The following is a 26,867-nucleotide window of genomic DNA, read 5'->3' as shown; positions in this document are numbered from 1 at the left end:
GGCCTATGAGACACATGTTGCGAACAGATTTGTTTTCTATCAGAAAAAAGCCCAGATCCACTGTAGCTGCTTTCAGAACCTCAACAGGCAATGTAGTTCTCACATTAAGTCTAGATGACTCAGGAAAAGACGTCAAGGAAATGAAGCTTAGTAAAAGAAGATTAGTCCCTCCCCCCCCCAAAAAAAATCTGCAGCAAACTTGCCTAGATTTGATGGGTAAATTGATCCCACCATAATTCACAATTATGCGAATTATGACCAAGTTATAAATTTAATGTTAGGAATACCTAAGGTCAAAAGTTCTCCATTATTATGAGATTCTGAAGTATGTTTGTAGTTAAATTTACCATAAAAGAGCTCTAAAACATTTTCTTCTATAGTGTCCTTTTTTTTAAAAAAGGCAAGAGCCTCTCTGAGGTGGAAGCATCTCCTGCCGCAAAGCTTTCAAAACCGGGTCAGAAATGTCACTGGAAGTGGTGCTTTGTGGTCTTGTAATGTTGTTTCCGGGAGCTGTGCTGTGGCTGCCTACATATCATACAGAAACCACAGATAAGGCCAATGGGATAAAGTCAATAGAAAGTGCCACAGGGCTGTCAAATTATGGGAAGCAACTCTTCCTGGATGAAGCTTCAGTCTATCTTTGGCTGCTGCGCGTGACTCTATTTCACATATGTCACAGTATGTGTCCATTTCATTTGCGCTTTTATGTGAAATCATTGTAGCCGGTGCTATTTTTCCAGAAAAAGAGGTGCTGGAACTCACAATGAAAGCCTCCCTTGTTCTCCCCTAAATAGCAATGGTACCCACCTAAGAGGTACCGGAACTGAGTTCCGGCGAGTTCCGGCTGAAAAAAGCCCTGGTTGTCTTATATTGCTATTTCTATCAGTTACATTGGCTACCTTCTGATACTTTATGCTTTTTTTGCATAATTTGCAGGCCCCCCCTCCTTTGCACTTTGTGTCCCCATTATGCTGACCACACCGGCACCGACCATATAAATGAACTTACAATCCATCTGAGCTTTAGCTATGAAAATATTAAAGTTTATTGGATTGAAGTCAGGCCTCTTTATGCAATGAGAATTACAAACATATTAGATTTGACTTATGAACTAATCTCAAATTTCAGCTGCATCACTATATTTGGCTAGATTTGACGGCAGGAATATGTGGCCTGTCCTGTCTAAGAGCCTGAGGCAGATAACAGCATTAGAGGCAGAAAGAAAAAGAAAATAGATCTCTATCTTGCAGGCACACACTGAACATATTTCTTATCTTGGAATGACGGAATTATGGCCATATTGAGGATGGGCAATTATATTATACTGTACATATTATTATAGCCAGTGTGGCTGCAAGTTTTAATTGGTTTTAATGGCTATCAGCTTGATTAACAAGTAATGAACATGTTTATTTGGCAAGGCTTATTTTAACCTCAGTTGGCAGGGCCGGTCTTACCATTCGGCAGAAAGAGGTAGCCACCTCAGGCAGACCATTTTGTGTATCGTGGGAGGGAGGAAAATTATTTATTATATTTATGATTATTGTACATTGACTGTCAGGGAAGGAGAGAGGGGCACTTGTGTGATTTTCTGCCTCAAGAACCAAAATGTCAGGGATGAGCCAGTGGTTTCCAGTTCCCCGGAGGGAAACCGGGCAGCGGGGGGGGGGGAGAATAGGACGTTAGGCCTGAGGAGGAGGGAGATAATGAGGGGAGAGCTGTTGGAGTTAGTCTAGAGCAGGCATCCCCAAACTTCAGCCCTCCAGATGTTTTGGACTACAATTCCCATCATCCCTGACCACTGGTCCTCTTAGCTAGGGATCATGGGAGTTGTAGGCCAAAACATCTGGAGGGCCGCAGTTTGGGGATGCCTGGTCTAGAGGCTAGAGAGCCAGGAAGTTCACAGGAGCAGCAAGGGTTAAGCTCGAGTTCAGAATCAAGGGGGTGGGGCTTACCCCAGCTCCCTTGAGACGTGCAGAAAAGAGGAGGGTTGAAAGGCCAGGCGGGAGACTCCATCATTTTATGGGCTGCTGGAGGGGCAAGCGCAGGCCTCAGCAGAGATCTGAACTGAGTGACTCTGATGGGTGATTATTACGTGCTAATGACCTATTGTATATAAATAAAGTTTATTAAAACATCAGGAGACTCTCGTGGTGATTGTTGTGAAGAGAAGAAGCCCTGACAGCCCTGACACAAAATGACTTGTCTAGCCCCATGCATCCGGATAGCTCAGTTGGTTAGAGCATGGTGCTGATAATGCCAAATTTGCAAGCCTGATCCCCATAAGGGACAGCTGCATCTTCCTGCATCGCAGGGGGTTGGACTAGATGATCCCCCAGGATCCCTTCCAGTTCTATGATTCTATGATCAATGCGACACTGTGTAGCAAGGATGGGGAACCAACTTGTGTCAGCTCCTGCTTTCTTCACCCTTGGCCACTGGCCATGCTGGCTAGGGCTGATGATAGTGGGAGCCCAAGAACACCTGGGGGGCCACTGGTTCCCCATCCCTGCCATATAGATCACATGAGTGAGCCAGCAGTAAATCACACTGTGCATGTTGGAGTTAACTCTTTATTAGGAGAAAGTGTCAGGCCTTATGAGCACAGCAACTCACCTCCGGTAGGTCTTGCCCCCATGAAGCAGCTGCTGAGACTGAAGGTCCCTGCTTCCACACAGCTGCCTAAGCTCCCTCCACTCCAGGATTTCCCCCAACCAATCTGAGACTGCATCTGGGTGAAGCCAACTTCTCTGCCCTTTTCATGCCTCTCCTGGTTCTGGGAGACCAGGTAGGAGGGGAGCTAGTCGCAGCAGGAGAGGGAGATCCATGAGCCTCTTCACCAGACGGACTCATCTCTGTCTCTTGGCCTCCCTCCTCTCCTAAATCAGCTTCTGCCTCTGCTTCTGGACTGTTCTCCACTCCAGCTTCTTCATGGTCACTAAACCCTGTTGCATCTTCCGCTTCCAACACCTCCCTCCCCAATTTTCTCCCTCTAACCACTTATTGTTGTCCCACCACCGATCCCCTGGCTCTGAGCCTTGTTCCCCTGGAGGTTCCTCAGCTGATGCCTCCCACCGCTCCTCTGCGTCCATCCAGTCCCTGTCACCGAGAACTTGGTCTCCACAGCAAGTATTAATACGCCAATGCAAAAAATCATTCACCAGACTCAATTTCATTAGGATTGTGACCTGACCAGAAACCTTACCCCACCCCACCCCAGCCTGGGTTTCCTCCTATGCCTTTAACAACAGCTTGACCTGCAGAAATCAGCAGGTAAAGCTTTCCACGACAGAGATAATTTTCCACATAGCTATGCAGAAGCTGACTATTTATAATAAATGAAGTCATTCGCTCATATGGATGTGCATTGTTGGTGCTGGCAAAGAGGCTGCAACCTGCTGTTACTATTAAATTTTCTTTATTATACCAGCAAGCATCCTCCTTCTTCATCTATTTAATAACGATCAAAGCCTGAAGTACAAAAATAAGCAAAAGCTATGAGAAAGAGGAGACAATTTGGTAAGAGCCAGAGCTTCTTCCCTTCGTTACTGAAATCTTATTTCACAGTTCAGAGATTTCAGGCCTGTGCCTGGGTGTACTATAATAAACATATTCCCAAAGCTTCAGGCAATTGGCCCACCTTTTCTGAATGCTAATAGCAAAGGCCAAAACAGCTTTATTACTATAAATAAATTTGGCTCTGCTTGTGGAATCTATATTTTTTTTTAAGACATCGTGCAATCAAATAAGTGCCAAGTTCTGGATATTACTTGCAACTCTGTTTACTTGGAGGGTGTTATGTTTATTTGCTATAGGAAAACTATGTATTCATTCATTCATTCATTCATATTTGTAACCTTCCTGTATCGCAAATACTTGAGACAGCACCAGCATTTAGAAGCATGTGGTATTTGTGTACGAATGTGTGCATGGATCTAACTGTGCTTACAGGACAGTACCCATACTGGAGAACAATATCTCCCATCAAGATGCACAGCACAAATTGACCTCAGAGTTAGAACAATGAGAACCGTAAGCTTCAGTGCTCAATGATACCCAGCTCTACCTCTCTTTTAAATCAGAACCAGTGAAGGCGGTGAAGGTCCTGTGTGAGTGTCCGGAGACGGTTGGAGGATGGATGGTAGCTAACAGATTGAGACTGAATCCTGACAAGACAGAAGTACTGTTTGTGGGGGGCAGGAGGCGGGCAGGTGTGGAGGACTCCCTGGTCCTGAACGGGGTAACTGTGCCCTTGAAGGACCAGGTGCGCAGCCTAGGAGTCATTTTGGACTCACAGCTGTCCATGGAGATGCAGGTTAATTCTGTATCCAGGGCAGCTGTTTATCAGCTCCATCTGGTACGCAGGCTGAGACCCTACCTGCCTGCGGACTGTCTCGCCAGAGTGGTGCATGCTCTAGTTATCTCTCACTTGGACTACTGCAATGCGCTCTATGTGGGGCTACCTTTGAAGGTGACCCAGAAACTACAATTAATCCAGAATACGGCAGCTAGGCTGGTGACTGGGAGTGGCCGCCGAAACCACATAACACCAGTCCTGAAAGACCTACATTGGCTCCCAGTACGTTTCCGAGCACAATTCAAAGTTTTGGTGCTGACCTTCAAAGCCCTAAACGGCCTCAGTCCAGTATACCTGAAAGAGTGTCTCCACCCCCATTGTTCTACCCAGACACTGAGGTCCAGCGCCAAGGGACTTCTGGTGGTTCCCTTGCTACGAGAAGCCAAATTACAGGGAACCAGGCAGAGGGCCTTCTCGGTAGTGGAACAATAATTACCAGACCTTTAGAAGGCATCTTAAGGCAGCCCTGTTTAGGGAAGCTTTTAATGTTTGATGGATTTCTGTATTTTAATGTTTTGTTGGTAGCCGCCCAGAGTGGCTGGGGGAACCCGACCAGATGGGCGGAGTATAAATAATAAATTATTATTATCATTATTATTATAATGTCACTGGAGATTTTACGTTAGAAGAACCCAGCTGCATCAAACCAAAGGCCTATCAAGCCTAATCCTGATTATTTTTATATTAAAAACCCATTCTCCATCATTTAATGGGAAATGCAATTATATTAAAAATTATCAAAGGGGAGAGAAAAATTTGGTGAAATTCTCATGGGTGGGGTACAGGATTTTTGTTGTACTTAAGTTACTTTTCAAGCAACTGAAGGCTCTCTCTCTCTCTCTCTCTGTCCTTTCCTACATTCTACAAATAATTTCACCAGTGAGTGGTCTGCAACCTGCAGCCTTCCCAGGTGTCCGTGCTTCCATTAAATCCCAACTCCGCACGTTTTTTTTTCCTTCCAAGGATCTGGAAGCATGGACAATCGGGGTGGCCGCAGAGCACTGGAGAAATTTTTACAGAAAGAAAATCACATACACATCAGTCTCAAGCACTTCACAATGGTATGATACAAAATCTGCACCCCAGCCAAAATTCTAAAGAGATCTGAAAATAACCTGACAAGATCACACACGGGATGTGAGGGCAACATGTTCTTTAGCATATTCAGAGAGGCATAGTGCCTCTGGTGCTGGAGACAGTAAGCTACCATTATGTCTACCAGCCATTGATAACTTCATCCTCCACTAATTATTCTAATCCCTTTTTAAAGCCATCTGAGCTGGAGGCCATCATACATCTCCTGGGAGTGAATTCCATAGTCAACTACTATCTAGTCCAACATCTTGTGGGACGTGGGTGGTGCTATGGTCTAAACCACTGAGCCTCTTGGGCTTGCCGATCGGAAGGTCGGCGGTTCAAATCCCTGCGACGAGGTGGGCTCCTGTTGCTCTGTCCCAGCTCCTGCCAACCTAGCAGTTCAAAAGCACACCAGTTTAAGTAGATAAATAGGTACTGCTGCAGCAGGAAGGTAAATGGTGTTTTCATGCGCTCTGGTTTCTGTCATGGTGTTCCGTTGTGCCAGAAGCGATTTAGTCATGCTGGCCACATGACCTGGAAAGCTGTCTGTGGACAAACGCCGGCTCGCTCAGACTGAAGTGAGATAAGCGCCACAACCCCATAGTCGCCTTTGACTGCCCAGGGGTCATTTACCTTTTACCTAGTCCAACATCTTATTCTCACAGTGGCCAAGCAGATGCCTGTGGGAGATCTGCAAGCAGGATCTAAACATGAGGCTACTCTCCCGTCCTGTGGCATCCAGCAACTGGTATTCAAAGTAATTACTGCCTCCAACCAGGGAAGCAAACAACAGCCATCATGGATATAACGTATGTGTGTAAGATCATTTATAATGGGTACTGGCAGTTATAATATTTATTAAGCTATCATCCCCAAACCAGAAGAAGAACAGAACTAAACCACTGTACTATTAAACTGCATTGTTGAATTGGAAATGGGATGGGCTCTTTATTTTCAAATCTTACCTGTATTAACTGAGGTTTTTAACAATGGGTTAAAAAACAACAACCCCAGTACAGCAGATCAAACGAATCAGCCGAGAGCAAATGGTTTGGTTTTCAGCCTGGGTTTGACACTGCAGAGAAATTCACATGTTAAGATGTGCCCTGATAATTATCACTGCAGACGGCACCCTTGAATGTCCCGACCTGTATCATACTTAAGCATAATGACAATTCACTGAACCACTGCAAAGAGAAAGATAAGTCTCTGCTTAATATCAGTGCCTTGATTACAAAAGAGCTGATGGCAGGAGAAGGCAAAGTGAAACATACAGCATTTTAAAATCTCGCATGGCTCATTGTTTAAAAGCCCCTACCTGTTGTTTTTTGTTTTGTTTTTTTTAAAAAAGCCTCGGAACAGGAGAATGTCCTTGCCAACTTACAAGAGAAACCTTTTACCCCATATTTTCTCTTCCAGAATGAATTTCTTAAAGTCATTTCTAAAAGATAATACTTTCAATCTCTCTCCACTTCAGTGCTTGTACGACATTTACTATTAATGTTTACACCTGAACGATGCATTTGGGTTGGGGAAAAGGGGTTATGTTCAGTTTGTATATCCCCCCTCCCCGGTAAAAAAAATTAAAGTAAAAAAAAAAAATCTACGACTGCAAAACTCCTAGATCCAAGGACACTTCCAAACAAACTATCTCACTGTTTTCAGTGCATTTTGCTTTCACTTTCCTTATGGCTAAAAGCCACTCTTTGGGGGAAGTGGATTTGCTGTCCAAGACCTTCCAACAAACTATTTAATTTGATGGTTTGTGATGGAATCCCAACCAAAAATAGTGACAGCAAGATTACAAGAAAGTAATTTGAGACCGAGGCTCTGAGAATGGACCCCAAAACCACCTTATCAGAGGGAATATTTATTTATTATTATATATTTGTTGGATATGGCGGACACAATGGAACATGGCAAGACAGCAGAGGACAACTCCCACGGTGCTAAGCAATAGTCCCCCATTATAATTTTCTGGAAATTGCCTTGGACGTAGGAGTGGAACCACTGTAATATGGTGCCCCCAACCCTCCACCTTCCACCAGAAGGAAAAGTATCAAAATCCACGGAGAGGTCAAGGATAGCGAATGATGTTGCATTGGCCACCTCTCTCTCCCAACAAATGTTATCAGCCAGTGCAAGCAAGGTGGTTTCAGTGCCATGACCGGGCCTGAAACCAGACTGAAATGGGCCCACATAATCAGTTTCCTCCAAGCATGCTTGAAGTCTGGTTGCCACTACCATCTTGAGTGCCTTGCCACCAATGGGGATATTCACCACTGGGTGATTGTTAAGCACTTCTGGGTCTAGGGAGGTCCTGTTAAGTAGAAACCAGTGGTTAGAGTGCTAGACTAGGAGATTAGAAGATCAGGGTTCAAATCCCCACTCAGCCATGAAGCTCAGTGGGTGATGTTGGGCCAGATGCTCAATCTCAGCCTAAGCTACTTCACAGGGTTGTTGCGAGGATAAAATGGGGAGGAAGAGAACTATGGGCTGCCACCTTGAGCAGCTTGGAAGAAAGGTGGGATAGAAATGCAATACTATATGCCTGTGAAACGTGGACCACTTATAAACGCCATCTCCAACTCTTCGAAAGATTCCATGAACGGTGTCTCCAAATTTTTTTACACGACTTGGGAAGTCAGGCTAACTAATGCCAGTGTACTGGAAGAAGCACAGATCACCAGTGTTGAAGCAATTATTCAACATTAACCTCATTGGACTGGTCATGTTGTGCAGATGCCTGATTATCATGCCCAGTCTTAAAAGGGGGATCAGAGCCCGCGAGACGCTATTGCGGGCTTAGGCCCCATCCAGAGCAGACATGATTTGAGACATCTCACCACTGTATATAGCATGCACCGACTGGGAACAGGATTTGACATACACAATAAAACTCTGAAAATCCAGAGGATGTGTGGAGTGCTTACTCGGGAGTAGCCAACACCCATCTGTGACACCCACCTTACAGAGTTAACTCTACAATGGGAGACTGTGCCACCCTCAGCAACCTGGCAGAATGATGGGATGTAAGTGATGGTGATTATGATGGTGATAAAAGAAAAAGAAAAGCAGTTTATATGTGAACAGCATCTCAGGGTGCTCCTTTGAATGTCTGACATTGCTAGGACACTAAGTGGGAGCTGCAAATGGATCTGGAAGTGGGGTGGGGGAGAATTGCTGCTTTTTTGTTTCAATTCAATGATGTATATAAAAAAAGGAATCCTAGAAATGGCACAGCCTGGAGCCATTCCGAGAACACAATTGCTAAAATTGATTTCGAAGGTTAACAACCAGCTCTTACTTTGAACTCTCATTTTATAGGACCAGTTTTTCTTAGTCTCCCTCTTTAGTATGTGACCAGCGACTGTCCTGTCCTTTTGTGATATCAAGAGAGATGCTTGCTGGCTTATTATTCATATCTAACTGAATTTATCTCTGCCGATAGCCTACTGTACAAGTCTTAATGTTATTGAAAAGGATTTATTGGACATGCGGTGAACCTTTTATTTGACTCAGATTGGATTTTCTCTCTCGCGGCTGACCAGTGTTCTGGTTTGGTGATATTCTTCCCTAGAACCCTCTTCCTTGTTCCCCGCGGAATTTATTCTTACCAGGCACAGATCGTTATTAATGATTAGTAGGGTTTTGCTAGGAGTTTATGGTCTCTGGACAGGAGAACAAACCATAAAACCCGTCTTATGGTTAAAGCACAGTTTTCATGACTTGCATTACTTAGGGTTGGGATGCAGTCTGGATCAGATTAAAGCACTGCTAGTTTATATAATAGGGAATCTGTATAAAACTGAGGAGAAAGCCAGGCAGTGTGAGAATGATGAGGGCTGCCCCCCACTCAGCCACAACTTTGGGCTCTTGCCTTCCCAAAGGTGCCTCTAGCTCTGAAATTAGGAAAGTGAAATTGAAAATTGTCGCCCCCTTCTCCTTGTGCCCTCAATCTTTCCCAACACCAGGGTCTTTTCCAGGGAGTCTTCTCTTCTCACGAGGTGGCCAATGTATTGGAGCCTCAGCTTCAGGATCTGTCCTTCCAGTGAGCACTCAGGGCTGATTTCCTTCAGAATGGATAGGTTTGATCTTCTTGCAGTCCATGGGACTCTCAAGAGTGCAGTGCTAGTTTATGAAATACGGTCAATTCCACACTATTGCACTATTGTTGTTGTTTTCTCTCAATGTGCTGCTACCTGGGTTGGGGAGGCATGAAATACTCTTGTGTCTGAAATGGGAGAATGGTGTTTATGAGCAACCAAGGTCAATAATGCTCTTCATTGGATCAAAAAAAGGAATCTAGCAAACTCAGTAAGAAAATCGTGCCAACACACCAGGTGTGTTCATCTAAGAAGAGGAAGTAGTTTTGGTTTAGCCAATGGTTTAACTGCAACAGTGTAGCTTGGATTTTGAAAGGTAACCATTTGTTGATGTTCCTTATGAATATAGGACCAATTATGAGGGATGAGCATATAACTTAGGCAAACAGCCTCATGTGATCCTCAATCAAGCTAAACAAAACAAATCCGATATAATCACAGTGGGGTTCAAATGAGAAGCGTCCTCTCCTGTCTGAAGAGTTGTCCAGGTATGCTGTGAAATGTGATGACCAACGTACCTATGTGGTAAGTAGCGGAGAGACCATAGCTCAGTAGTACAGCAGGTCCCAGGTTCAATCCCCAACATCTCCAGGTAGGATTAGAAGGCACCCCTGCCTGAAATCCTAGAGAAACACTGTCACTCAGTGTAGACACTGCTGAATTAGATGGACCAATGACCTGACTCTGTATAAGGCAGCTTCATCTCTTCCTAACTGGGATGATGTTACTGCAAAAAAGGGGATGGGAAATATCAAATGCATTGGGAAACGATCCATAATGAATTGGGGAAAAAATGTTTAAAAGTACTTTTCCCCCAAAACCAGAGTCCTTTCGGTTGGGGATAATTCAGACTGAAATTCCCAGGTGTCAAAAAAGTTTATTTATGTACGCCACTACTGCGGCCTGTGTTTTGTTAGCCTAAAAATGGAAAACGAGCAAGGTCCCAACTAAAGAAGAATGGCAACTTAAGCTGATGGAATATGCACAGGTTGCAGATCTAACACAGAGAATAAGAGAACAAGAAGAACATACGTTTAGAGAAGAAGAAGAAGAAGAAGAAGAAGAAGAAGAAGAAGAAGAAGAAGAAGAAGAAGAAGAAGAAGAAGAAGAGTAGTTTGGATTTGATATCCTGCTTTATCACTACCCTAAGGAGTCTCAAAGTGGCTAACATCCTCCTTTCCCTTCCTCCCCCACAACAAACACTCTGTCAGGTGAGTGGGGCTGAGAGACTTCAAAGAAGTGTGACTAGCCCAAGGTCACCCAGCAGCTGCATGTGGAGGAGCGGATACGCGAACCCAGTTCCCCAGATTACGAGTCTACCGCTCTTAACCACTACACCACACTGGCTCTCAAGAAGATTGGAAAGATTGGAAAATGTTTATTGAATAGATGGGGGGAAATTGTGTACACTTGAAAACGTTGGCAGCATTAAGATAAATTCAACAGTGTAAATAAGTTTTGATGGATATAATAATGGAATACTGAATGGTTTAGTTTATGTAAAATATTCAGGGATTTAAGATATGGGAAATGAATCATGGAAAGAGAAGAAGGGAAGTCATTGATATTTTAAGGATGTTTAAATGAGTATTTTAAATTGTATAACAGACAATTTAATAAAATTTTATCTATTTGTCTACCTATCTATCCATCATCTAAGGAAATATCAGATGCAAACTGATATTATGAAAAACAATCAAAAATTTGCTTTCTAAAGTATGAGTCAGCATCAGGAATAGCTCTCCTTTTATGGATGAGCTCAGCTATGCAATGTACTAGATGAAGCATAACTTTCTAATTAAATTGGAGTGTGATGCTTGAAATGCACCAAGACTACTGCTGTTCCTGGCCAGCTTCCAATCCCCAAGTGCTGATCAGCCATAACTTCAACCAGCTGTGAATGCGCTGCCCTAAATATACATATCATATTTCTTGCACACTTCCTAACATGTTTCTTCTTCCACATAGGCTGCAGTGGCTGCTCTCTAGTAAATTCCTGATATGATTCTTGTTGCCATTACTGTCTAAAAAAAACAACCCACAGATGTAGGTTGCAGCAGCATGAAAATCTATAAAGACTGAGAACCAAGCGCATACTCAAGCAAGTAAAAGCTGCCACTTGGAGCGAATCTGTGCGACAATTTCTCACAAGGTGAGAAATCACTGTAATTATTCTCTCATTTATACTTAAATACGTAGGGAGAAGTAAAAGATAGAGCCATTTTATTCTATTTTAAAATTTACTGAAATGCATTTTAGTGGGCTGTTTTACTACACTACCGGGGGGGGGGGGGAGAGATTTACCGGAGTTCAATGATACATTTGAGCTAGGCAAAAACACTCAAAGGGTATGTCAAGCAAAGCCAGTTGAGGAGTGTGGCCTAGGAAAGAGGATGTGACTGGGAATGGGGAGTGGCCTGGGAAGAGTCTCAAATGTCATACAAATGTCATACATGGAGGGTTCTCCCCGGTGTTAAAAGCACCAAGAACTGAAGAACTCTTACCATTCTGATACCAAAGCCTACCAGGGAGCCAGTGTGGTGTAGTGGTTAAGAGCGGTAGACTCGTAATCTGGGTTCGCATCTCCGCTCCTCCACATGCAGCTGCTGGGTGACCTTGGGATAGTCACACTTCTTTGAAGTCTCTCAGCTCCACTCACCTCACAGAGTGTTTGTTGTGGGGGAGGAAGGTAAAAGGAGATTGTTATCCGCTTTGAGACTCCTTCAGGTAGTGATAAAGCAGGATATCAAATCCAAATTCTTCTTCTTCTTCTACCACAGGTGTACCCCCATTAAAAGGGACCCCTGACCATTAGGTCCAGTCGCTGACAACTCTGGGGCTGCAGTGCTCATTTCGCTTTACTGGCCAAGGGAGCCAGCGTACAGCTTCCGGGTCAAGTGGCCAGCATGACAAAGCCGCTTCTGGCAAACCATAGCAGCGCACGGAAACACCATTTACCTTCCCGCCAGAGTGGTACCTATTTATCTACTTGCACTGTGACGAGCTTTCAAACTGCTAGGTTGGCAGGAGCAGGGACCGAACAACGGGAGCTCACCCTGTCACGGGGATTTGAACTGCCGACCTTCTAATCGGCAAGCCCTAGGCTCTGTGGTTTAACCCACAGTGCCACCCGCATTACATTTCCATAAAAAGAACCTAGACAGAAGAGCACCTATATAGAACGCAACATCAAAAAGTACTCATTTATCTTTGCAACTGTAAAATATAACAAGGAGTGCCTACTGATTTGACCAGGAATGCCTGACTCCAAATCCATGCTCAGCCATGGAGTCAAGGCTACTCCTTATCTGGAATTGGGATTCAGATGCTTCCCAAATTAAGGTTGGAACTCACCCATTTGGAAGGAATGGAATTAGCTGCGAGTGGAACCCTACCAATCCACATAGTCCACTAACAACATATAATGGTCAATGGTGTCAAAAGCCACTAAGATGTCTAGAAGTACCAGTGAAGTTACATTCTACTCCCTTGCCTGAGCCAATCAATCAATCAATCAATCAACCCCCAAATCAGCTGGAAAGCCCAACCAAATAGATGTCAGGATAGAAGAACCCCCAGTGCAGAATAGGCAGTTGTCTGTTGAAGACATGCCAGCAGAGATGGAGGATAAAGGGGAGGGAGACAATGGAATGCAAACAACCAGAGAAACAAGTAGGCAGTCAGTGAGGAAAGTTCATGTGAGAGAGCGAGGGAATGCACTGGAATGACAGCTTTTCAGAAGGAGGAGGGGAGCCTGTGAGCTTCTGAACCTGCAGGAGGGGAGGGCTTCAAGAAAGAGAGCAGGAAAAGCAGCGTCATAAGAAAAGGACGCACTTCCATTTTTGCTGGAGAAGGAAGAAGAAAGAAAGTGAGATATCATCACTGTGATGGACACTGCTCGGAGAGAGAACTCCGAGCTGATGTGTTTTGTTTGGCAATAAACCAACCCCTTTTAATTAACCGGACTTGTGTGTTATCAGCTGCCGCTCACAATTGATTAAGAAAATCAACGTCACCCAGGAATATCGCGATATTAAGAAGACTATATAGTTAATTTTATATTTGTGCAAAACACATTTGTATTTCTCATGTCTATTATCCTTAAAAGTCTATTTATCATCACTTTGGCACTTTGCTTGAAGTGGGAATGTGCGGTGGTGGTGGAATTCTCAGCAGCAGCTGCAGGGAAATCTACTTACATCAACACAAACATGCCACTAACCGGTACCTGAAGGGGTTAAAAACCCAACCTCTGATTAAGTGAAAGCATCCTAAGGAGTTTAATTGGCCATGCTTTAGCCATGACCATCTGTTCAGCAGTGTTTGGCTACTTTTCACGAGAACTATTGATCAGCCGCTGCTGGAGAAGACATCATTATGCTACATTAGATTTATTTGGTTTAATGGGAAAACTAATTCCTTTAAATTTAATTACAGTGGCTAGAAATTAGTCCTTTGAAACCCTGAAATATTGCAGAATTGTTTTAGGCCCTTTCGTTACAGCTGATTTGATGACACGACTTTTTTATTCTTTATTGCCGTGTGATGGTATTGTAATTAGGTTGTTGTTGTTGTTGTTGTTGTTGTTGTTGTTGTTGTTGTTGTTGTTGTTGTTGTTGTTTTATATCAGGCATCCCCAAGCTGCGGCCCTCCAGATGTTTTGGCCTACAACTCCCATGGTCCCTAGCTAAGAGGAGCAGTGGTCAGGGATGATGGGAATTGTAGTCCAAAACATCTGGAGGGCCGAAGTTTGGGGATGCCTGTTTTATATTATTGTAGGGAATTTCTTGGAGCATAGTGCTCCAAAGAAGTGTATTAGTGTATTAATAAATACACAAACATGTAATAATGAAATCTTATAATGAAATCTGAGAATTAGGTTCATGACTTCATGCATATATATTTCCCATATCCAAGCTGTTCAAACTGAGCCTGTCTGGCCCACATCTGTGCTGTTTATGAGATACTAAAGGTTACATGGATTAAAAACATTATAAAAAGTTTATTACATACAATCCGTCCTCTTAGTAACTGCAAGATGATTTGATCTCTCAAGTAACAGAATTTTATGTGTTCTTCTGACATTAGAAATCTCAAGGTAGCCAGCCATGCAAAATCTGGGTCGCAGCAAAAGGAACAGTTTTGGTACACATTTAAGGCTCACACACTTACGGTCTAAGCTTCCATGGGAAACAAACCACTTCATCAAATGCATGAAGTTCTTTTTCTAAGCACACATGGTGTTGAGGTGGAGGGAACTGTGAGCAATAAGGTCAGAGGGAAATGAAAACCAAAAAGGTATCGTCACTGTCCGCATTTCATTCACCTCTGGCTTCCCTGCTTACAATTTATGCCATAATAAATGAGATGCCACAAAACTGTCTGTTATTTCTAGAGATCATGGTGTGCGAATCCAATTCGCAATCCTTATTGTTAAGCAAGAATTCCCTAAGCCAAAGGTGTGGAATCTCAGGCACAGGGGCCTTTGGGCCTTTAGTTGGTCCTGGGGACTCTACCCAGTCCATCCCACTCTCTCCAGAACATGCTTTTTGCCACCCTGATCCACAACCTTCTCAATAATAAACAGTGATACTGATACATACATCCCCTGGGAGTTGGCTCCTATGCTTCTGAAGATTGGCTTTTAATTAGAAATGCAAACAATTCTTCAAGGAACTGTTACTATTTAAACCATTATTAGCATGAAGTAGGAACCTCGTCCAAGAAAATGATAGCAGTACTTAGCCTCTGCTTCATTTATTCCTCATTCTCTGACTTCCTCTCATCTCGGAACTTGCAATGCTCATTAACTTGGAACGTCTGTCAAATACACTGGCGCCCCAGAAGATTGCATGATTGCTTCTGAGAAAAGTCCCCTTGTGTGCCACCTGCATTGCACCATCGCTCACAATATGTGACAAATGTCACTGTCCATACAAACAGAGCCTCTATCTTTAAGGCATATCTTATTTCCAGTTCAGTTACGGCAGATGGATCTGTTCAACCTCTCAGTATGGATGGCCAAAACATTTATTTCTGGTGTGTTTAAATCAAGGCAGTAAATTTGGTCAAGGATGCTTAAATGCTACCTTTTTTGGGGTCATCAATACTGAGAGGGTGAGCACTGGCAGAGGAACAGGGGTGCGGGGGAGCGCACCGCCCCTGGCAGCATGATCCTGGTGGGGAGCCATCACGGTTGCCCCCCCCCCGCTGGGCGCCATGCCCCCAGGACACATACCACGCCCCTGCGGACAGTGTGTCATGCCACTGGGGCGTGCGTCAGCCACGCCCACCCCTGCTCTCCACCCCCACTGCCAGAGCTTGAAGCTCCACCACTGAAAGTGAGCTGGTTTTATTGATAATGATAATACAGTGGTACCTCGGTTTATGAACACAATTGGTTCCGGAAGTCTGTTCATAAACTGAAGCGTTCATAAACTGAAGCGTTCATAAACAGAAGCAAACTTTCCCACTGAAAGTAATGGAAAGTGGATTAATCCGTTCCAGACGGGTCCGCAGAGTACTCAACCCGAAGCGTACTTAACCTGAAGCATGGGTGTAATTGGTTCTGGAAGTCTGTTCATAAACTGAAGCGTTCATAAATTGAAGCGAACTTTCCCATTGAAAGTAAAGGAAAGTGAATTAATCCGTTCCAGATGGGTCTGCGGCGTTCGTAAACTGAAAATTCGTAAACCAAGGTGTTTGTAAACTGAGGTTCCACTGTATGGGTCATATTACTGTGCATTCCTCTGAATATTTCTGACTAGTTGTAAGGCATTTTTCATGCTGTGCAATGAAGAAATATTGATTAAATGATTGAGATGGTGACCATATCCAATTGCCATATGTTAATTGTATTGATCTAAAAAAAAAAAACACCGCCATGTTTTCCCCTCCCCCCTTTTACTGTTCAGCTCCCCCTGTGGATTCAAGGTAACAGAATTTTTAATGACCACAGGAACATATATTGACAAGTGGTATCAAGGGATTTTGCATAATAATGTCTTGCCGCATGACAATGTCCCCCCCCCCCTTTTAATGCTGGTTGTTGAGGGAGAATGCGAAGCACACGTGATAAGGATTAGGGATTAGGTTCATGTTAAATGATTGCAGGAGTATGCAACTGCTGGTTTTAATAAAGAATAAAAAGAAGGCCAACAGCAGAATTGAGTATAAAAAGGATTAAAGTAACCTACTGAGATGGAAGAATCAACTCTGGAAGTCAGGGAAACGCATTCGCAATTTCACATCCAAAATTGCATTCTATTTCCTCTGCAGCTTTTACAAGTCTGCTCCTCATATGTTCTGCACAGCTCCTTCTTCATTCTGCAAACCTAATTTCAAAAAAGCTGCAGGCCATGTGGAAGAAGCATATACACCAGGCATCCCCAAACTTCGGCCCTCCAGGTGTTTTGGACTACAATTTCCATCTTCCCCAACCACTGATCCTGTTAGCTAGGGATCATGGGAGTTGTAGGCCAAAACATCTGGAGGGCCGCAGTTTGGGGATGCCTGATATACACCTTACCCTACCAGCGTAGGGGCGAGGGAGAAATTGAATATTGTTTGCATCTTAATGTGAAACTATCTGTCTCACAGTTCCTGCACCTCTGCATTTCTCTGGCCAGTGAGTAGCAAAAAGACGAGAGAGAGAGAGAGAGAGAGAGAGAGAGAGAGAGAGAGAGAGAGAGAGAGAGAGAGAACATTTTTGGGAAAGTGCTCTCTCTTTTCTTTTGGTTCTTTATCTTGGACTGGGACATCCCTTCAAATAGAGGACTCCTTCAAATGGAGAGTAGCCCATGAAACAGAGGGCTGTCCTCTGTAAAGTAGGACAAATGGGCATCCTTGATGGAAGATGGAACCCAACATTTCCACCACCACCTACCCTCCAAGTACCATCACTGAAACACAGGTTTTCCTTTAAACCTTTTTCTTCTTGCATCCACCTTTTGTTTCTACAGTGGAACCTCGGTTTATGAACACTTCGGTTTACGAATTTTCGGTTTACGAACGCCGCGGACCCCTCTGGAACGGATTAATTCACTTTCCATTACTTTCAATGGGAAAGTTCGCTTCAGTTTATGAACGCTTCAGGTTAAGTACGGACTTCCGGAACCAATTATACCCATGCTTCGGGTTAAGTACGCTTCAGGTTGAGTACTCCGCGGACCCGTCTGGAACAGATTAATCCACTTTCCATTACTTTCAGTGGGAAAGTTCGCTTCAGTTTATGAACGCCTCGGTTTATGAACAGACTTCCGGAACTAATTGTGTTCATAAACCGAGGTACCACTGTACTGTACTTTTCTCTTTCACCAGACCGTAACACATCATTGAAAGCTTGGGAATGGAGTGATATGGTTATATTAGCCATAGAATCACAGACTTGTAGAGTTGGAAGGGACCCTGAGGATCATCTAGTCCAGGCACCCCCAAACTCGGCCCTCCAGATGTTTTGGGACTACAACTCCCATCATCCCTGACCACTGGTCCTGTTCTCTAGGGATGATGGGAGTTGTAGTCCCAAAACATCTGGAGGGCCGAGTCTGAGGATGCCTCATCTAGTCCAACCCCCTGCAAGGCAGGAAGAAAAACAAAAGAACAAAGTACTTATTTTTTTCCTGCATCCTTCAATCACGGTGCAGATATATTTTAGGTTCCTCTTTTTTTAAAAAAAAGAAAATGAAAAATGAAAAACCAACCCTGCTTAGCCTGTAAAGAATTACACTCCACTGCTTTTACTGCCTAATTTGACAACCAGGGATAGTCACAAGAGGGCAGTTTTTCTTTAACATCTATTTAACATTCAAAGTGAATACTCTGGAGTTGACAGTGATGCTTACACTCAAGCCCATTGAAAGTTAAGAGAGTAATTACAACCCTTACAGAGGGGTTCCAGGCTGCCACTTCAGTTTCTATGGCAATAAATGCTGACTGTCCCAAAAATAGATTATGGTGCTTTACACTGGCCTTTGAAACAATGGTAATTCTACAAGCACTTCAGTGTGTGTGTGTGTGTGTGTGTGTGTGTGTGTGTGTGTGTGATAATCTTGCATGGTACTTAAGAGGTTTTCATTTTGTCTGAGGAGACAAGAACTTAAGAAGAACCGTTCAGGTTCAGACCAAGGGCATCCAGTTTCATCAAGAGCGGCCAGCTGGATATGTCCTGGAGTTCCACAAGCAGGTCATGAAGCCAACAGCGACAGCTCTGAGAATAGCTTGATCCCAGCAGGTTGGCTCTGTCCTGTTCTCTTGGAATGCACTGTTCTTTGCTAGAGTGTTGTTGTTTAGTCGTTTAGTCGTGTCCGACTCTTCGTGACCCCATGGACCATAGCACGCCAGGCACTCCTGTCTTGCACTGCCTCCCGCAGTTTGGTCAAACTCATGTTCGTAGCTTCGAGAACACTGTCCAACCATCTTGTCCTCTGTCGTCCCCTTCTCCTAGTGCCCTCAATCTTTCCCAACATCAGGGTCTTTTCCAAGGATTCTTCTCTTCTCATGAGGTGGCCAAAGTATTGGAGCCTCAGCTTCACGATCTGTCCTTCCAGGGAGCGCTCAGGGCTGATTTCCTTCAGAATGGATAGGTTTGATCTTCTTGCAGTCCATGGGACTCTCAAGAGTCTCCTCCAGCACCATAATTCAAAAGCATCAATTCTTCGGCGATCAGCCTTCTTTATGGTCCAGCTCTCACTTCCATACATCACTACTGGGAAAACCATAGCTTTAACTATACGGACCTTTGTCGGCAAAGTGATGTCTCTGCTTTTTAAGATGCTGTCTAGGTTTGTCATTGCTTTTCTCCCAAGAAGCAGGCGTCTTTTAATTTCGTGACTGCTGTCACCATCTGCAGTGATCAAGGAGCCCAAGAAAGTAAAATCTCTCACTGCCTCCATTTCTTCCCCTTCTATTTGCCAGGAGGTGATGGGACCAGTGGCCATGATCTTGGTTTTTTTGATGTTGAGCTTCAGACCATATTTTGCGCTCTCCTCTTTCACCCTCATTAAAAGGTTCTTTAATTCCTCCTCGCTTTCTGCCACTCTTTGCTAGAGTGTGGGATCAGTTACTTCAATCCTTATTCTCCCCTTCTCATCATTACATTTCTGATGTCGATGTTACCCATTAAGCTCAGATGAACTGTTGTGCTCTGTGGAACAGAGTCACACATAGTGTTGCCAGACTCAATAGAGGACAGGACTTCTGTACCTTTAATTGCCCTGCTCTCTTTTGAGTCTGGAAACCTTAAAGAGAAACCAGCAGACCCTTTGCTTGGAAATTAAACAAAGGGTCTGCTGGTTTCTCTTTAAGGTTTCCAGACTGAAAAGAGAACAGGGCAATTAAAGGCACAGAAGTCCTGCCCACTATTGAGTCTGGCAACCCTAGTCACACAGCCGATAGCTGAGGACAGGACAGGGCTTCTTGCATGTTGTGATTTGCTTTATTATTATTATTATTATTATTATTATTATTATTATTATTATTATGTTATTTAAAAGCATTTATAAACCACTTAATATTTTTTTAAGGGGCAATCAGGATAGATGGTAGAGGAGAAGGATATGCTGCTCGTATATCTGGAAGGCTGACAGTGACTGTGGATTGACAATGGCAGTAGGGTCCACTACCTGGGGAACAGGGCAAATATTATTCATGCATTATGGCAGATTTCAGATACAGCTGTCAATAAATAAGTGAAGGAAGGTCCATCCCTATATCCATGTGTATCTGCAGGCAGAAGCAACAGAATGTAGCAGATAAATTTGGACTCATGGATACAATTCACCATATCCTCTCACCCAGAACACGCCCCCATGTATTCTACTTACTTATTCATCTTCCAGCAACACATTGTAAGGATGCCACAGTAATAAGACAGTATCTGTGTGGATTTCTGTTTACTGTAAGCCCTGGCCCTCAGCTTTCTTTCTCCTTCAATATCTCCTGAGATGTCAACACTGGCAAATTAGAGGAACGTAATTTGAACACTTAGCTACTGTTTGTGATACACACGGGGCTTCTAAAGGAAATGTTTTAGCAGCTTTTTAACCTTGTAGCATTTCAGGAAATAAACGGAAGGGGAAAAACAGATTCAGCAAACAGCCAGTAACCTATGGTAACAAGCATGCTAAACTATTGCTTTCTCAGCATTAGGCAGAAATATTACAGAGAACTCAGCCCCCAATTTCGCAGTAACAAAACAAGGATAAAGTCCAAGTACTTAGAAATAGCATAGTGCCACCCCCGCAGCTGTTAGTCTATTTGGGCATCTCAGCATCCTTGGGTATTGACCCAGGGGTTGAAAATATATTTAGAGAAGACGGAGAGTTCAGATCTGCTAATGTAATTCAGCAGCATGACTTGTTATATCATTAGGAAAAGCTGAATCTTTGACTGAAGTAGGGTTGGCGTATACTGCTCTTTTACAAACCAAATGGACCCTCCCATGTTGGGAGCAGTGGGTGTTACCTGGCTTCAGCTCAGAGCGGAGGCAGATTTAAGGGAGCATGACTGGTTCCGTCACACTGGGTGCAGAGCCTTGGGGCCGCCACAACTATGATGTAGACTGGAAGGCAGGGGCCACCAAATTTTGGTACTGCACAGGGCACCACTGAAATCTGAGACCCCAAGGTCCGCCGATTCTCAGTGTAGCCAGACTTCAGAACCTCCTATGTCACTTCACCCAAGTTGTCATCAAGTCTGTTTCACTGCCTGAAGAACATCCCTCCCCCCCCCACAAAAAAGTCAGGGTGCAGCCTGGGCATGGCAGAGGTAAAGGTAAAGGTAAAGGTAAAGGGACCCCTGAGCATTAGGTCCAGTCGTGACCGACTCTGGGGTTGCGCGCTCATCTCGCATTATTGGCCGAGGGAGCCGGCGTATAGCTTCCAGGTCATGTGGCCAGCATGACAAAGCCGCTTCTGGCAAACCAGAGCAGCACATGGAAACGCCGTTTACCTTCCCGCTATAGCGGTTCCTATTTATCTACTTGCATTTTGATGTGCTTTCGAACTGCTAGGTTGGCAGGAGCTGGGACCAAGCAACGGGAGCTCACCCCGCCACAGGGATTTGAACCGCCGACCTTCTGATCAGCAAGCCCTAGGCTCAGTGGTTTAGTCCACAGTGCCACCTGGGTCCGCCGCGCCACCTGGGTCCGCATGGCAGAGAGAAATCCCTTATTAATGGCAGCCCTTTCCACCTTGCTATGTGGAAACTATGAGTGAGACTATGGCCTCACGGGGAGTGCCAGACATGCCAACCAGAAGCTCTCACAGAGGAATCACAGAGATTCCATAAGTGTGGTGGCAGGCGATCTAAAATAAAAATAAAAATCCTCCAGAGATGACTAGCCACCACCAGTCCAAACCTCACTTGAAAATGATCTGCCAGGACAATGAGGTGATTGAATCACTCCCTCTCCCAAATAGCAGATTCATCATCACCTGTTCTGTAGCAGCCACTATTTCCTGCCACGTTTTTCAGGCCAGAGATATAGTGAGACAGCCATGTGGTTGTCATGGTAGCCATGACATCATGAATTGGTCTATGCAAGGCACCTTTGCAAGCCCCAATCTGTCCCAGCCTGGGGATTCTCTGAGACTACCTCTTCTAGCTTGGACAGCTGATCAGAGGAATGGTTCATACAGCAACAGAATCCTGTTCTGTCTCTCTTTACCCAAAAACACTGGACATGTCCTTGCATCTCATTCCAGAGCAGATCTCCTGTTAAGGGAGATGGAATTGTTCATGGATGACAGGGACCCCAATCCCACATGTAATTAATTGCCACAAGAGGTGGTGGGTGGCCAATAAACTGGAACAGTCCCCCCCCTTTAATCAAACAGCTTGCAGGTCTATGATAAAGAATGATAAAACTCCATTTTCAGGCCACGAGTACATGCAACATTGGCTGTGTGGCAGCTCTGTGCCTTCTCGTCCTCCCACTCCCATTATATTTAGTAAAGTAATGTCATATCATGTGTTTTTGCCATAGTAAACATTGTAAGAGGGAGAGAGAGAAGGAGGTGGTGGAAGGCTGCTGCCTGCAGCAATTGTAATACTGTATGCAGTTCCAGACAAGTTTAACAGAGAGTGAATTTGCTGGGAATAGCAACTGCCATTCATGCCTTGTTTGTGAACTGGACTGGATGGATCCTGGTCTGACCCAATGTGGTAATTCATGTGCTATGTTCCCTCTGGTCTCCTCTAGAAGAGCTAGCATTAGAGACATGCTACTTATACATCGGCAAGCCCTGCTATTGTCAAATGTCCAAACTGGCCTCCCATTTCTCTCTTCTACTGGGCTGATGATTTCTCTCTTCTACTGGAGCAGGGTTTCCCAAACTTGGTTTTCCAGCTGTTTTGGGACTACAATTCCCATCGTCCCCGACCACTGGTCCTGCTAGCTGGGATTGATGGGAGTTGAAGTCCAAAAACAGCTGGGGACCCAAGTTGGGAATCCCTGCACTAGAGAATGCCAAAGTTCCAGATCACAAGCAACATTACCATAAGATGTTAATATTGTTTTCTACACTGAAATGTCAAGATACATTAAGTAGCTTGTGCTTATAGTCATGGTTTCTTCCTCCCCCCCCAAGAGCACAGTTTTATGTCTTTTAGAATGAAACTGCAGGACCAGATGTTATACAACACAGCTGAGCATTCAAGGTGAATGACATAACAGGAGGCTCTTGGAGGCAGGAATACTCCGATACATCATAGTTTGAAACACAAAGTCAAACTCATTCCCCAAGGTCATTCATTCAATGATTCTGTGGTAAAAGCCCATAATTAAATTTGCCCTCTGCCTAGTCCAGAATCAAACTATTAATCCTCCATGAAGTGTGTGTGTTTGATTGTGTTACTGTGTTTTCCAATATTTTTAAAAATGTGAATACTGGAAATCCTTGTTCATGAATGATTCACATTCTAATTCTGACTACCTCACTCCAGGAACAGGTAGGTAGCCGTGTTGGTCTGAGTCGAAGCAAAATAAAAAAATTCCTTCAGTAGCACCTTAAAGACCAACTAAGTGCATGCACACTTTGGTATGAGCTTTCGTGTGCAGGCACACTCGGTATCTGAAAGCTCATACCAAAATAAAAACTTAGTTGGTCTTTAAGGTGCTACTGAAGGATTTTTTTTATTTCACTCCAGGAATGTAGCCATAGAATCTGCCCTTTGATTATAACTACATTATAGCAGCATCTATGTCAGGGATAAGACACTACAGATGTGGAGACCCATAGAAAGTCTAACAATTGTCAGTAAAAGACATCTGGCTGTTTTTGCTCCCTCCATCTTATTTGTGGCTGTTTTTGCTCCCTCCCATCAAATTCCTGTTGGAGATCCTATGCTTTTAAATTCTTGAGAATAGTGGTACTGAAGGTACCCAACCTGGAAAGCTAAAAGAATCAACCTAATAATAATAATAATAATAATAATAATAATAAGAAGAAGAAGAAGAAGAAGAAGAAGAAGAAGAAGGTTGATTCTTTTAGCTTTCCAGGTTTGGGTACCTTCAGTACCACTATTCTCAAGAATTTAAAAGCATAGGATTTCCAACAGGAATTTGATGGGAGGGAGCAAAAACAGCCAGAAATAAGATGGAGGGAGCAAAAACAGCCAGATGTCTACCGACTCCTTAAATTTTTTTTGTTTCCTTATTACATTGTGTCTAGCTGGTTTTGGTTGGGGACACCTATTCTTAAAGTTCTAGCTGTGAGGCAATGCATGGTTTTCCTTGGTTCCGTATTTCAAGCTGAATGCTTCAGTGGTCCAACATTATAAGATGCAATGCTATGGCTCTATACTGCAGGTTCCACTGTGCCACAATAATTTATATGACTTTAGTGCCAATAGAGACATACCTTCATCCACTGGGGGATAAAAGAATTTATGCATATGGAGAAATGCCAATGGAAGAGTACAGCAAGAGATACAGCCAGGGCTGGGAGCTTTGATTAAGTCTACCTCTTTTTATCCATCTGTGATTGAGACATCATTTAGTCACATTGATTGGTAGTGATTCCAGCTCTACAACGAATGGATTGAAAATCGTTTTGCACAAAAGTTATTTCCCTGTTTTAAACTGATTAAACTCTGTGAGTCTGGGTAGTTTCTGGGTTGTTGTTGGGTTTTGTGCGGGGTTTTTTTTTTGGCAATAGAAACTCCTGATATTTCTGCAATTTTACCCTTTGTTCTTTTAAACCCCCTTTTGATCACACCAATTTCTTTAGCTTGGCATCATCTCAGTGAGAGCCAGTGTGGTGTAGTGGTTAAGAGCAGTAGACTCATAATCTGGGGAACCGGGTTCACGTCCCTGCTCCTCCACATGCAGCTGCTGGGTGACCTTGGGCTAGTCACACTTCTTTGAAGTCTCTCAGCTCCACTCACCGCACAGAGTGTTTGTTGTGTGGGAGGAAGGGAAAAGGAGATTGTTAGCCACTTTGAGGCTCCTTCGGGTAGTGATAAAGCGGGATATCAAATCCAAACTCTTCTTCTCAGAGAGACAGTGGATCATTTTCCGTTACATTATGAGTAATCCTATTGTGCTGCATTGGTGTTATGGTGGCACGGCTGTTTTTTAAAAATCCTTTTGGAAATTATTCTACATCTCTGTTCGCTAAAGCCCTCCCTAGGAATATAGTGGAACAAACTGTGATAACTGTAACTTAATTATTCATTGGTAGAGCAATCCGAGTAAAAATCGTCTTCCAAGCAGTATCTGTGGGTTGTACACAGTTGGCATCCCTCCACTGACACAGTGGAGGCATTGATCAACATAACTGGGAGGGAGGGAATTTTTGATAATTTCCCTTACCACCTGCTGCTCCCCTACACTAACAACCACTAAGGAACAATGTGGGAGGTGGCATGGCAGGAACTGCGAGAGGAGGAAGAACGTCTGAGAACTGCCTCCCAGTTCTGCTGATGGAAGCCTCTGCTGGACCAAGAATCTCCCACCATGGAGGGTCAGCAGTTAGATACAGCTAGACATGTAAGGAGTCAGCAATTTTTGTCTAATCCTTTGTAGGTTATCATCAGTGCTTTTCCGCATTCCACTGCACTTCAGCTTCTGCTAAAACCTATGTTGATCATTTAGCTATTTGCAATGGCCAGAACCAACAGAATTAATTATGTAGTTAATTTCAATGCATTACAATGGAAGGGAAACATAAAAAACCATGCAGAAAATAATACAGTTATTTACATAATGTCTGTGGACTAAACACAAACAAAATGGCAGTGAATGCCACTGGTATTTGCTTGCATGATTTGCGTTCCTGACCCCCAATGAGCTTTTAAACTGCATCAATTTTGTTTCCCATTTCCATTTCTGACGGTATTCTCCAATATCCCTAGATGCAATCATATGTACATTGTTCCTGAACTAAAATTAACCTATTGAAATGGATTTTCAGCCTCTTCCTGCAAGTAAATCCAAATGAGCTTAATGTGACTCCCATCCTAGTACATATGGATAAGATAACAGCTTTTATTTCACCACTGTTGACTGAGCAAGCAACAAATGCCCACTTCTCTCCTGTTCTTTCTCTCTGAAATTTTCTCCCTGTACAGCCTTGTCAGTTCAACAAGTGAACAGAACTATAAGCCCCTCCTACACCTTTACAACCAGGGAACACCACTTCCTAGTACATATACTTAGAGCAACAGCTCTTGGTTTCTCTGTTGACTCAGAACAACAAAGGCCCACATATCTCTTGGTCTTTCTCTCTGAAATGTTCTTCCCTGCACAGCCTTGTCAATCTAAGAAGTGAGCAGAACAAAAAGCCCCTCCTACATCTTTACAATCAGGGCAGAGCTAATGAGACATGGCACAGCTGCCAGAGAGACTCGGCAGGCATCAATCAGCACCACCACAAGAGACCCAATTGACACCTGTTGTCAACAGAGTGAACCAGCCTTTTCCACTGTCACAGCACAGTTCTTTTCCTCTCTACATCCTGTTCTTCCAACTGTTTATCTTCTGTCTTTCATGAAAAAGTGAATTCCACCCTTTCATTTCCTTATAATTAATCTGATTTTCTGCCCATGCCTCAGTGTTCGCTAGGAGATTGTGGAGTTGATGCAGAAACTCCATCTGGAAGAATTATATTAGTCACAGGCAATTCCTTTCCCCCAACACAGATAATGAGGATGCCCTCCTTGGCTCCAATCCTCGTTGAGCAGATATTTTAAAAATAGATGATGTAGCAAGGAAAATCACCTCTGGATACGGATGAACTGTTGGACTCATGCATTTCTATCTCGGTACTAATAAGGTCTACCCATTGCCCTAAGCATGGTCATCTGTGAGTGTGCCAGTGCTATAG

At 43.8% G+C, this 26,867-nt stretch overlaps 1 protein-coding gene across 3 annotated transcripts in view; it reads right to left on the bottom strand.

Moving 5' to 3' along the window:
• CADPS (calcium dependent secretion activator) overlaps positions 1–26,867 on the bottom strand; it is a 384,452-nt gene that overhangs the window by 248,113 nt on the left and 109,472 nt on the right. The window lies entirely within an intron of this gene.

Source organism: Zootoca vivipara, chromosome 2, assembly GCF_965207765.1.
Source record: "Zootoca vivipara chromosome 2, rZooViv2.hap1.1, whole genome shotgun sequence".
Lineage (NCBI taxonomy): Eukaryota > Metazoa > Chordata > Lepidosauria > Squamata > Lacertidae > Zootoca > Zootoca vivipara.
Note: the sequence above shows the minus strand (reverse complement) of the source record. Positions and strands in the feature narration are given on the sequence as shown.